The sequence below is a fragment of the Bacillus rossius genome, chromosome 1, assembly GCF_032445375.1.
Source record: "Bacillus rossius redtenbacheri isolate Brsri chromosome 1, Brsri_v3, whole genome shotgun sequence".
In the NCBI taxonomy this organism is placed as follows: domain Eukaryota; kingdom Metazoa; phylum Arthropoda; class Insecta; order Phasmatodea; family Bacillidae; genus Bacillus; species Bacillus rossius.
In genome coordinates this window covers 28138521-28151056 of record NC_086330.1, presented here as the reverse complement: position 1 = coordinate 28151056, position 12536 = coordinate 28138521, and the positions used below count along the sequence as shown (strand labels likewise).

Sequence of the window (12536 nt, the reverse complement as noted above, 5' to 3'; positions counted from 1 at the left end):
TATGTGCGCAGTTAATACCGTGAAGCTATTCAGGGAACGGTTTGCAAATTACTTTAACTATTCGATTTACTGGGACAAGACAAAGCGTAAATACTCGGGTAAGAATCAGAACCCAGTATTATACGAACACTATTTTGTAATGATACAGTTGTTTTTGTATGTTAAGTATTTTACATTAATATTTATGTTCCATTAAAAAAAAATTAGGCTACATTGCAAGCCATGTTTGGAAGATATCCAAAAACATTGGCTGAAGTTTGGTGAATGAAGTTTCAGAAGAGTGAAACTGGCTAAAAATAGTGTTTTCAGAATACTGTTTAGGCACGAAACACCCGGTGCAGAGCCTTGAAAGCACTCAGTCCACATACTTCTCGCTTAGATGAGATATACTGCTTGAAGCACACTTATCATCCTGCCTCACTAGCACAAATACATCCCTGACTAGGCACGACTTTTGATGTCAGTCTACCATGAAATTCGCAAGCAGCACACAGCATCCGACCAATTAAGTTATTTTTTAATACATGTGTTGGATCACCAGTCATGACTCTCGTTCCTGTGATGTCATGCAAACACGTCGCTCGCAGTGACCACGTGGGATTTTAGTTCACAAATCCGCCGCAGCGCGGTTGTCACCGGATCTCATTTACGCCGTAACTGGATCGAAGCAGATCTACGCATGGGTGAGTGAAACTGCTCCAATTAGTTGTGAATGTTGAGTTGGCGTTAACTTTGTAGTTACCACCATATGCGCTGCTAAATTGACTTAGCTCATTTACGTGTTGCACTTACGCATTGAACGAAATCTTGCAATATTTGTATTTGTTTCATCAACTACTCATGAAAAAATTCTTTGATAAAAAAAATTTAACCGTAGATATGAATATATAAAATTGTTCCTTAAAATGTCTACGTATCATTTAGAACAATCCCACTATACAGGCTTTGTTTACATTTGACCCAGGGTTATAGGCTAATTGTTTTTCTAAGATTTAAAGTGTTTATAGGTCCTTTTGCGACGTCTGAATGTAAATAAATATTTTTTAAATTATGAATACATTATAAAATGTAATATATACAGCTTCTGGATGTGACAGCACAGTACCAAATAATAATTTTCTATAGGAGATGTTTATTTTAAAATACTTGTAGCTACATTAGAAGCCGCCTCGTATTTTGTTGACGTTAAAGTTTTGCGTCAAATTTTTTGACATATATAATGCTCACCTTTAAATGACATAATGTATGTAAGAAGCATGTTTTAATAAATCCATTTTTTAATTAAAATGTTACAAAATAATTTTTTTTAATGTTACGAAAAAAAACCGATAAAAATTAACTTATATAAATGTTAATATGCTATTTTTTACTTTATCTTAATCGTATTATTTTGTATAAAGAACATTAAAATCATTTTAAAGATAAAAAAAATTAATTCCTTTTAATTACTGGAAATGGTTTTAGCAAAAATGCTCGTGAAACAACATAGTTTTTTAATAACATTTTTGTTAGAATATTTTCCCACTTAAAAACTCTTCTAGTATTGGTGTAATCTTCTGACAAATTTTTGTAAGAATATATACAGACTGTCAGATATGCACAAACATCAAATCCAAGCAAAAAAATTTAATTATTATGCTAACTACAAAACTGATTTATTGTGAAATAATTCCTGCAGATCTGGTTTTATTAGTGTTTTCCATTGAAAAATTATTAAAAATTACATCTATCATTTTTTAGTTAATTGGTGTTAGAAAAGTCTAAAATCTCAATGAAATACCATTTACATTAATTACTCAAAAATGTTAAGTCAATTTAATAAAAACCATTAAATGGGCAAATTATAATTTTTAGTGTTTCGAATACTTAAAAAATATGTAACTAAATTATAATGTGGAAAAAATTTGTGAAATATAAAACACTTCAATTAGTTTAAATTTAAATGTAGGCATAATTTAAAAAATTTTTCATACCGAGTAAACTTTGCGGAACAAATAAAATTAGAACAGTGCTTAATGACTAAATAATATTTTTAATATATAGGCGGTTAGGTAGTTAATGTTGTGAGACCTTTCGTAGCACCGCATGCTTTGAGGCATTGGCAACATCTTCGGGCCAAACCGACGCCAGGTAATAAAAGCCACAACCTCCAACAACCACACACCCACGCGTGATGGCAGCCCAAGGCAATCCCCCAAGCGAAGAGAAAATAGCTCGAGGTAAACACTCGACCTCGCAAACGAGTAAACGCACTCCCGCCAGTACTTTTCAACGGCAGAGCACGGGTAAACATTGTAGTATCCTTGGTTTCGCAAATTGTGTTTTGAGGTTTCAAAGGTATCCTAGATATATGATTTGACGTCAAACCATTTGGATAACCCGCTGAGTGGCATTTCGCCGAGTTGGATGAGCGGGCTTGCTGTCTTATGAGAAACAACCGTTTAGCGACACAAAGGTCAGTGGTTCAATTCAGAGGTACCAACATGATCGTGTTAATCCACAAAAATCCCGTTTGCAAAAAAAAAAACACTTTTGACTTATTAAAAAATTTGAAATACAATTTTTGCGGACTGGAAAGATTCGCGAGTTCAATTATCTTTAGGATACACTCTAAAACGTTGTTAATTTTACTACTATTTTATTGTACCTTGTAACTTAATGTATGCTGCAAAGCAAAATATCAATACATGCAACTGTTAAAATAGGTTATAACAATTTTATTCACAGCAAAGTAAATGTTTATAAAAAGGCGTGTATGGCTATGTACGCGCCTTAGAAGTAATTCTTTTTGATTTAACAACTAAAATGTTTTCAAATTTACTGTTTCAAAAATTATTTGTTTTAAATTTGGTTACATAACTTTTGTACCAGAAAAATATTTAAAGCAAAATTCAATAAGAGTTAATTATATGTGTATGTTGCCCGCAGGGAAAACTCTCACTTCATTTTGGAAAGGGGATTTATTTTTTCGAAATCAGATGCAGGTCAGGTGTCAAAAATTTCTTCAAGAAGCAGTACGTTATAATTTAATAGGGTATTATATAAGGATGGAGATTGTTTTTCGAAATCATATTTAAAGAATAATATTTCCCTTAATATTAACACAAAGTTAGCAAAATTTTATCAAGTAGTACCAAAATTCTGCTTTAAAAGGTGGGAAAAGGTTTGGGTTTTCGAAATCCCTTGTAGACAGAGGGATAGTATTAGTTTTTTTTTTTTGGAAAATCAGATGAAGAAAGATATTTTTTTTAATATGAACAGTAAGTATATAGCTAATATTCCTTCAATTAGTACGAAAGTACTGTTAAGGTGTGGGACAGGGGATGGAAGTGGTTTTTCGTTATCTCGTGTGTACATGGGATGAATAGTTTTTTTATATAAGACATAGACAAAAATTGTCTTTTATTTTGAACTTCAGGTGTGCAGACATTCATTAAGTAGAACCAAAACTGAGATTTTAAGAGTTAAGAAAGACGGATAGGAGTAGGTTTTTGAAATAAGATGTGAATTGTTGTTTTCCCCTTATTTTGAACAATTATACAAAATTGTATTAAGTATTATAACATTATGTCTTGAGGGGTGGTTAAAAAGGACGGTGGTAGATATTTTTAACATTAGATTGATCCAGTTATTATATATATTCTTATGTTTATCGCCAAGTTTGCAAGAAAGTACAGGTTGGGAATGGAGGATGGGGTGGTTTTTTAAAAATATAATGTGTACAGAGACCATACACATTTTTCTAAATCGTATGCGCACAGTAAATTTCCTTCTATTTTGAATAGCCTATCATGTGTGACAATTTTCACCAAGAAATACCACAATTCTGGCATAGTGGGTGGAACAGGGTAATAGTTTATTTTTTAATTATTTTCTCGTAAACAGTGATTTACTTTTTTTTAGAAATCAGTTTCATACATAACTTTTCATCATATTTTGAAGACAACGTGTGCAAAATTTCATCAGTTTGTTTCAAACTTCTGTTTTAAGGGGTGGGAAAGGGGGAGAGGGTGGTTTTATGACATGTATGTAGTCAGTGACCTTCCTCTTGTTTTGAAGGTCAAGAATGCAAGATCAATAATTTTGATTTTGATTGTAAGATATATTTATATTATAAGTAAATTTACGTTATACGTCTACATAGAGTAAAATAACTGAACCAGCCAACTCAGCTATTAATTTAAAGTAATCATAAATATTAGTTAAAATTTAGAAGAAATAATAAAAAAAAATTAAATTGAAGTGTAAAAAAAAACTGGGTTAAAAAAAGCAAATGATGTGATTGTAATCCGGAACTTTTAGAATTTTGAACTCTTGCGCTTAGTGACCGAGAAATCAGTACCATTCATTAACCCGGAAGAATATTGAATTATTCTTTATGTGATCCCAGGATTACGACATATTTTTTAGGTGGTGAATTTTTCTTGTGGTTGTTGACATTTATAAAATGTATTCCATGATAGTTTTGCTATCAAAAAGATTTATTTGGCATATTTGGCATACCGATACGCTTGGTACTTTCCACGATGTTTATGAAAGCGAATATATACAGTTAAAAATCCGTCGCCTCACGTGGTCGGCTACCTAGATTGACTTTGTCATGTTAAACTTCAGTTCTTGGTGCGCACGCAGATTTTTCTATTTCCGTTGCATGCTGAAAATTTCACCCTCAACGAGACTTACACGAGCGTATACTTCAAAAAACCAACTGTAATGAAGTCAATTTTTTTGCATAGATAAAAATCGAAGCTGTGTCAAATCTTTATAAATTATGTTTCAATGTACACTATACATAAAACGTACAATGCCGATTATAGTGCAACTTTTAAACAAGATTTTCTCCTGAAAACACACATAATTACTTACACTATTTTGCTTAAACATCCTGTTTATATTCGTGTGTAGCATAAAGTTACTATTTACTTAACATACAGTAGGTCAGTAAAAGAATGCCTGAGTTATAACTTTTATTAGTATCAACTGTAAGCGTTGTAGTGTTATGGTTCAAGATTACAATTAAAGGGTAACAAACAGTTTTAGATAAGCGTATCGCAAGTACTACTTTGTTGTTTTCTCGCTTGCAGTGCCACCTACGCAAAATGGCGACTCCTAAGCGTAAAGCATTTCGTGTTCTGCAATTTGTTAATAGCGAGTCTGTAATTTCAGCCTTCCCCATTGCAATTTCTTCATACGAGAGTGGTTGAACGTCGAACTCCCTGACCGTTGGATTGGTCGCAATGGTCGAGACGACAGAGCTCTTTTTCGCTGGCCTCCACGTTCACCTGACATAACGCCATGCGATTTTTTTTCCTTTGGGGCTTTATAATAGACCGTGTATACGTTCCACCGCTACCTAATGGTTTGCCAGAGTTGAGACACAGAATTACTCTGAACGTGTCAACCAAAGTATGGGAAAGAATTGGACTTTAGGTTGGATGTGTGCCGTATAACTAAAAGTGCACATATTGGACATTAACTAGATAAACTAGGTTAGTTTACTTTCAATTTGATGTATGTTTTGTTGTAAATAGTCTATATTAAACTTTTGTAATATACCATTGAATATGGGGCATTCTTTTATGAACATCGTGTATTTTTATTATTTTCCCGTGGCCGTTTTTTTTTTGTGCGATTTTGGTGGAAAAGGGCTCGGAAGCGAAACGTAGTTTCTTCACTTCTTCCCCACCCTCTGTCACCCCTTCGGCCCATGACCAATTCTTGGGTGGGGGGGGGGTGGAGGAGGTGCAAACTGTCCCCAGCTGTTCCGACGACGGCCTCTGCTTGTGGTCAGGTCAGAGGCCGAGGGAAACCCCAAGTTTCCCCCCGACTTGGGGTCGCCCCCCCCCCCTTCCCATTGAGCGACAAGCGAGACAAGACGATCTCACGCAACCCTTTTCCTCCCCCTTCCCCGCACGAACCACCCCCCCCCCCCGCCCCGTGGCACATCGAGGAGGCGTGACGCCAACCGAAGGGACTGCAGGAAAGGGAGTTGGATGGATCCCCCCTCCCAACGAGAAATCACTTCACCCTTCACCGCTGCATCCAGCGCCACTTCCCCACTCTTCCCCTCCCGCTCAATAGAATTAAAAAAATAGAGGGACTTTGAACTGTTTCCAACGTAACTGATATAAAAATACTCCCTCGATAAATAATTAAATGTATGCGAATACTTAGACACAAGCGTTAGAAGTTGTACTTACTTGGTGTGGTAAAAAAACTAAATTCGATTTGCATGCAAATATTTAATAGAAATAAAATTATAAAAAGGACTGGAGTGATATAATTAATACCGTTGGTTAAGTATGTATTCAACAAATTAAAAAAATTTATAATTAAATACCCAGTATCCAATATTAATATAAATACATCTATAAATATAATTATTTAATTTAGTAATATATTTGAGAATTTTAAATAAAAATGATCATCAATAAGTATGCTCAATGTGTATTCCAATTATTTTTTAATGTTTATGAAATAATATTGTCATAATTTATAATCCAAAAAAATTATACATACGGGAACTTAACCTAACTCTAATAAATTCACTTGAAAAAGTTTATAAACACAATTAAAATATCACTAATATTCCAAATAAATAAATGCTTTTAATTATATGCAACAGAAATCAATATGAGTAATTTAAGTATATGATTTAAAAAGGTATATATATAATTTTTATTTGTGTGTAACCTATTTTCATCCTGTTAGTTTTTGTTAAACACTGCGCGCGTATCGAAAAAATTCAGTTTCATCATATTTTTATAACGCACCTAAGAAAGTATAACCTTACACAATTTACATGAATACACGTAAAAGTATTTATAAACACAATTAAATCACTTATATTCACAATAAATATATGTTTTAAATTATATGAACCAGTTATGAAAGCCAATAACTAAAGAATAATATTTAAAAGCAAAAAAATAATTTTTATTTGTATGTAACCTCTTTGAGGTACCTAAATTTTGAAGAAATACTACCTATTGCTGCCGTTACCATAGTGCGACTTCCGGAAAATATTTATATAGTTTTTAGTTTCATGGTACATAGACCCTAAAACCAACGTAGACTCAAAAAAAAATTATATCACATTTTTAGGAACTCAATAACTAGCGTAATTTTTCACATATCACTTCCAAACTGATACATAAAATATAATCATAGAAAATCTCTCGGTCTAGTTCGTTAATGGGAAAAATCCAAACAAATAGGTAGAAATGAGGAAGGTTATCTGAAAAACAGAAAATCGCTATAACTCCCATAATATGATGAATATCACATCCGTTTGAATGTATTATAACTCTTAGGGGTAATATTCAAAAATGGTTTTCTAAATGCATTTTTGATACGACCAACTATAACTGCAATGGGTGGAAAAAACAAAGTTGGAGGACAAAATACTTCATATCTCCCTTAGTAAGTACACTATCAAACATTCATAAATTCTGCACCATGTACACTATAGAATTCGTTATAATTTATTGCAAAACCATTAATTATTATCTATAACTATCGTCTGAAATAATTTTTATTCGAATTACCATTACTGCAAGCGGTGAAATAAATAGGGGTTGAATGAAAAAAAAAAGCACAACTTCGTTATTAGACACTCTATCAAATCGTTCAAATTGTTTGCAAACCCTATAAATATTACCTTAAACATTTGTCTGAAACAATTTATGATACAACGAGGTATTTTAAAAAAATATAATTCATAACACCCTTAGTAAGCACACCATCAAATCCGTTAAAATTGTTTGTAAATATTACGATTTTTATGTAAAACGTTTGTCTGAAACAAGTTTTGATAGCACAAACCATTATTGCAAGGGGGTGAAATACCTGAGTTTGGAATAAGAAAATAAATAAAACTTCACTATCATTTACGCTATCTAACTATTCTTATATTTGTTTAAGTTTCTAAATATTGTCTGAAACTTTTGTTAAAATACATTTTTATCAAACCAGCCATTACTGCAAGGGTTGGCTATAACAAGTTTTACAAGTATACTATAAATCCATTATAATTTATTGTATAAACCCTAACTTTAACTAAAACTTTGGCTGAAACAATTCTCGATGAAACGAATTATTACCGTAAAAACAATGGTTAATATTAAAATTAATTTTAAACTTTCTTAGTATAAAATCCTTTATAATTTACTTTAAACTATCTTATTATTATCTTAAACTTTGGTGAAAAGCAAATTTTTATACGACCACGTTATAAGTGCAAGGGATGAAAAATAGGCTTTGAAGGAAAAAAAAATTGAATAATTACCTTAGTTAGCATAATACATAATTCGTTCTTAGCTATTCAATGCTGGATGCATTGAGTTAAAAAAAACAATCATAATATTTTCGCTGCATGGAAAATGAGAAAATGTTAAATCGATCATTTTGTAATAGTGAGGAATATAAATATGCTATGTACATTAAGTTCTTAAAATGTTCCAGAATTTTATAGAAGTTTCCAAATTATTTCCAGAATAAATAAGTTCTTCGAAATCTACTTACGCCTGTAGGCTTTGCCGAATGGGATATTGTTTGGAGGTAGGCATTTTTTCATCCTAAAAATATTTCTTCGCATTGCGCGTTCATCGTAAAAATTCACTTTCATCATTTTATAACGCGCCTAAAAAAAGTATAACTTCTATAAAACTTATGCCATTGTTAATTAACCAACAAATGATAAAACCCAGTAGAAGCAATATTGTTTTAGGAAAACTTGAACACTAAAATTATTTATTTACCCATTATTGTAAATTATGTTTAGGCGTTTTGTTTGGCACCCTGATATCCTCAAAACACTTTGAATTTATGAAATAAAGAATATCATGAATTTTCGGTCAACTGTCGAATTCTAATATTATGTGACCGGATTGACTTTGCTAAACAGCTGTGTTAGATGAAAGTAAGCGAACTAAATTTATATGATTATAAGGTTTATATATAATTTTAAAATCATTGTCGTACGTAGCTAGTTAAGAATTTAACAGAAGATTCTCCAGTCGTATTCAAAGCATCAAATTGTGTGAAAAACCACATATCCAAATATAAATTTTCCTTTTGTCAAGACTACGTTAAACATTTTAACCGCATAATGAATAAATACTGTGGTTACAAACTATCCAGAAATCTTCGAAAAAAGAAATATGGGTACCGAGTTCACTTACATGAAATATGAATACACAAGAATCATATTGTTGTGATAACAAAAATATTATATAAATAACTTTTTTGAATTTACATACGGGCATATTTCCTTTCACTTCATTGTTTTCACAATTCGAAACCGAACATAAAACTTTGAAGTTAAAGTGTAGTTTCTTAGAAAATCCAGTTGTATGGAACTGTAAAGAACACTTCAGTGAATGATGCCCTTCAAGTTAACGAAGAGTCCATATATTTGTGTTTCTAACTGTGTTCATTCCAGTTACTTCATCAGCAGGGTAGGGCTGAATCCAGTACATTTTCAATTATTTTGTGTTGACCTAAAAAGTTTGTTTTCTCCCCACAACCCGCGTCGGATCTGAGCTCCAGTTGATTGTGGAAATACCGGAGCAACGCTCATTAATCGTTATCCCACTGGCTGGTTTCAAACTCGTAAGTTCCTCATTCCAAACACAAACAGATTTCAGTTTTTTCAGCTGATTTCATCTACTTAATTCAAAAATAACACTTCTCAGAAAATATAAATGAAATATACGATGCCGGGTATGCTGGCTTCTTTGCTTCAAGTATACAATTGATTCAAAAAGTACGGGTTTAGTTTTTTATATTTTCATTGGAATGTTTGTGTATCCTGAAATTTAATGTTGTAGAGAAAAAATAAATATTAAGTAATTTGATACGTTAAAAATTCAGTATAAAAACAGTTTTATACTTTTCATAAGTTCTATTCCAGTCTTCATTGCTTACAAGTAGATTAAACTTTCCTGCCTTAAAAGATTTTTTTCTGCAACTGATAACATAATTTTTTCTACATTAACTAAATCCATGTATACTTTTTATAGATGATAGCAATTTTCTATTAGGATATTCATTACCCTTAACTCATATTAGTGTAAAATAATGGCATCCACTTACTTACTCTTTGGTACTTAATTTATTTCATTATAGTACTAAATAACGTGTTTACAAATATCTGTTTAAAGTGATGTAACAGCTCTTGGTGTGTGTTAAGGTTCATCATATGGTACATTAAATCCACAGTCTCACGTAGTAAACTCAAACGGAAATTCCCCAAAACAAAAAAAAAGTTCCGAATTGAAACGTAGCCGTTGAAAATAACAATGCGAACACGTTTGTTACGAAACTCGCCACGCTAAAAAACAGCAGCCAGTTCCGTTCCAGAAGTTATGCCACAGCCGCATTGACCTGCGGCTGTACAACATTTTTTTTATACTTTGATTCTCTGTTTCCGAACTTACCGAGATTGTGACATCTCGCAATTTTTGTGCGCGTGCGTTTGTGCTCATGCTCGAAACGAAACAGAATGACTACACTACAATGTCTCATAATTTCCTCTCTTTTGTTATTTTACTTTATATTTTTTATTATATGTACCTATACATTTTTTTCAGTTCTCTTGAATTTTCATCAATCGGAGCCACAAGTATTTTTGGCCCGCGGTTGACAGAGAAGTTTTGAAATTTTTACTGAAATTCAAAAAATTTGTATATATGTATATATGATTCTGAATACGCACATATACAGCTTAAGTCAGAATCAGACCGACAAACTTTGGCTGCAGGATAGAAATTAAAAAAAAAAAGATAACACACACAATTATATGACTTATGGTCGTATGGCCCACGCCTGGTCAGGGGTGTTTTTGGGATGATAGGTGCTACGCTCGCTGGTGTAGGGTACATATACATATATAGCGCTGTATCGCCTCTAACCAAGGGGATATCGGCTTCTCGTCATTACCGATTTCATCCGCATTCACACACTGTATATGAAGGGCTTCATTAGAAATAAAATAGACGCAAATGGCAGCTCCAGCGTTTAGGATATAACTTTTGTTTTGTTCCTGATCAGTCAATAGATAAGTCTTTTATGTTAGCACAATTTCCAAATTGGCGGTGGTGCAGCGGTGAGATTTTCGGATTCGTATTTGAGTCCCAGTGCGGATTTTTTTTTTCCTTTGGCTTCATTCAAATTTTTATGACACGCCATAAATGAACCGAAATAATGCTTAACGTACTTATTGTGTTTATTTATATTTTCACGAAATTCATAGGGAGTCATTATTTTAACCGGTGCATAATCGTGCGTTCGTGTACAGCTGCCGAGGGCTGCTAAAAGGTCAAACTAAACCAACGGAATACGAAGTCCTCGTGTACGCTTCAATTACAATTCTTTCTTGGAAAGATATTTGCAGTCTCAAAATTTCAATGATTATGCGCCTGTTCAAATAATTACACCCTACGTTTTTTGTAAAATTATAAAGAAATACAGTATATTGTTTCGGTTCATTTTTGGCGTAAGCATCGTAATAATTGAAAAGAATCCATCCACTACTTCTTGTGAGCATTTATTACGAAAATTTGTGAATAATTTTATATTTTAAAAGAGGTTTAATTCAAGAATAATTTTTTTAAACACGGAAATGAAAATCTAATATTCAATAAGTTGACCTTCTTAAGCGCCATTCTCTAATTATGTGCACAGAGTTAAAATTGGAAAGTTATTCAGGGAACGGTTTACAAATAACATAAAATATTTGACGTTTACTGGTGACAACACAAAGCATAAATACCTGGGTAAGACTCCGAACCCAGAATTACGTCGAACACTAGTTTGTAGTGATACAATAGTTTTCATGTAATTGTACTAATTTGCAAAATATATAATTTTTACGTGAATATTTTTGTTCCATTAAAATAATTTGGGTAACCCTGATGTGGACCTCGTGTCCCATCAACATTCATGGTAGAATATTTTCTGCCCGGCCCCAAACTTCTCTCACACCGATCTTTTTGTCCCATATTTAGCCTAAATGCTCAGTGCATGCCATATTGCACCATGCATTGCTGAGTCCAGGGTGTTCCTTGTGTCTACGAAGGTTTTACCTGGTCCAAAATTAAATACTTATAATATATATTTTAAAAAAGTTTGTTAGTCAAGGCATCAATCTCTACCGTGGCTGATTAATCTCCTATTAAAGCAAGCTGTATTTTTTGACGTGACAACGTCTAATAAATCGATGAACGACGGCTGCACGCACAAAAAATTGTCCCGTAACGCACATTGTCCCGTTACGCTTTGTTCCGTTACGCTCATTGTACGCTCGCGCCGCATCTATCTCTCTTCCACTCGATTGGAACAACCATCGATTTGACTTTTTCGAGGCACATTAAACTTGAAACAATCCCATTTGTTTCCTACTTTTCCTATCATCGTCCTATCCTTAAAAGAATAACACACATTGGAAGAAGTTAAATAGCAAACATGTACAAAGATTATAGTTAAAATAATCTCTTCGTTAAAGTAATAAACATATTTGAATTAATGAGTGCAAA

The 12536-nt window shown here is 32.8% G+C and overlaps 1 protein-coding gene across 2 annotated transcripts in view; it reads right to left on the bottom strand.

Annotated features, from left to right (window-relative positions):
• Positions 1–12536, bottom strand: part of LOC134533472 (sex peptide receptor) — a 586089-nt gene that overhangs the window by 337501 nt on the left and 236052 nt on the right. The gene's annotated exons all lie outside the window — the stretch shown is intronic.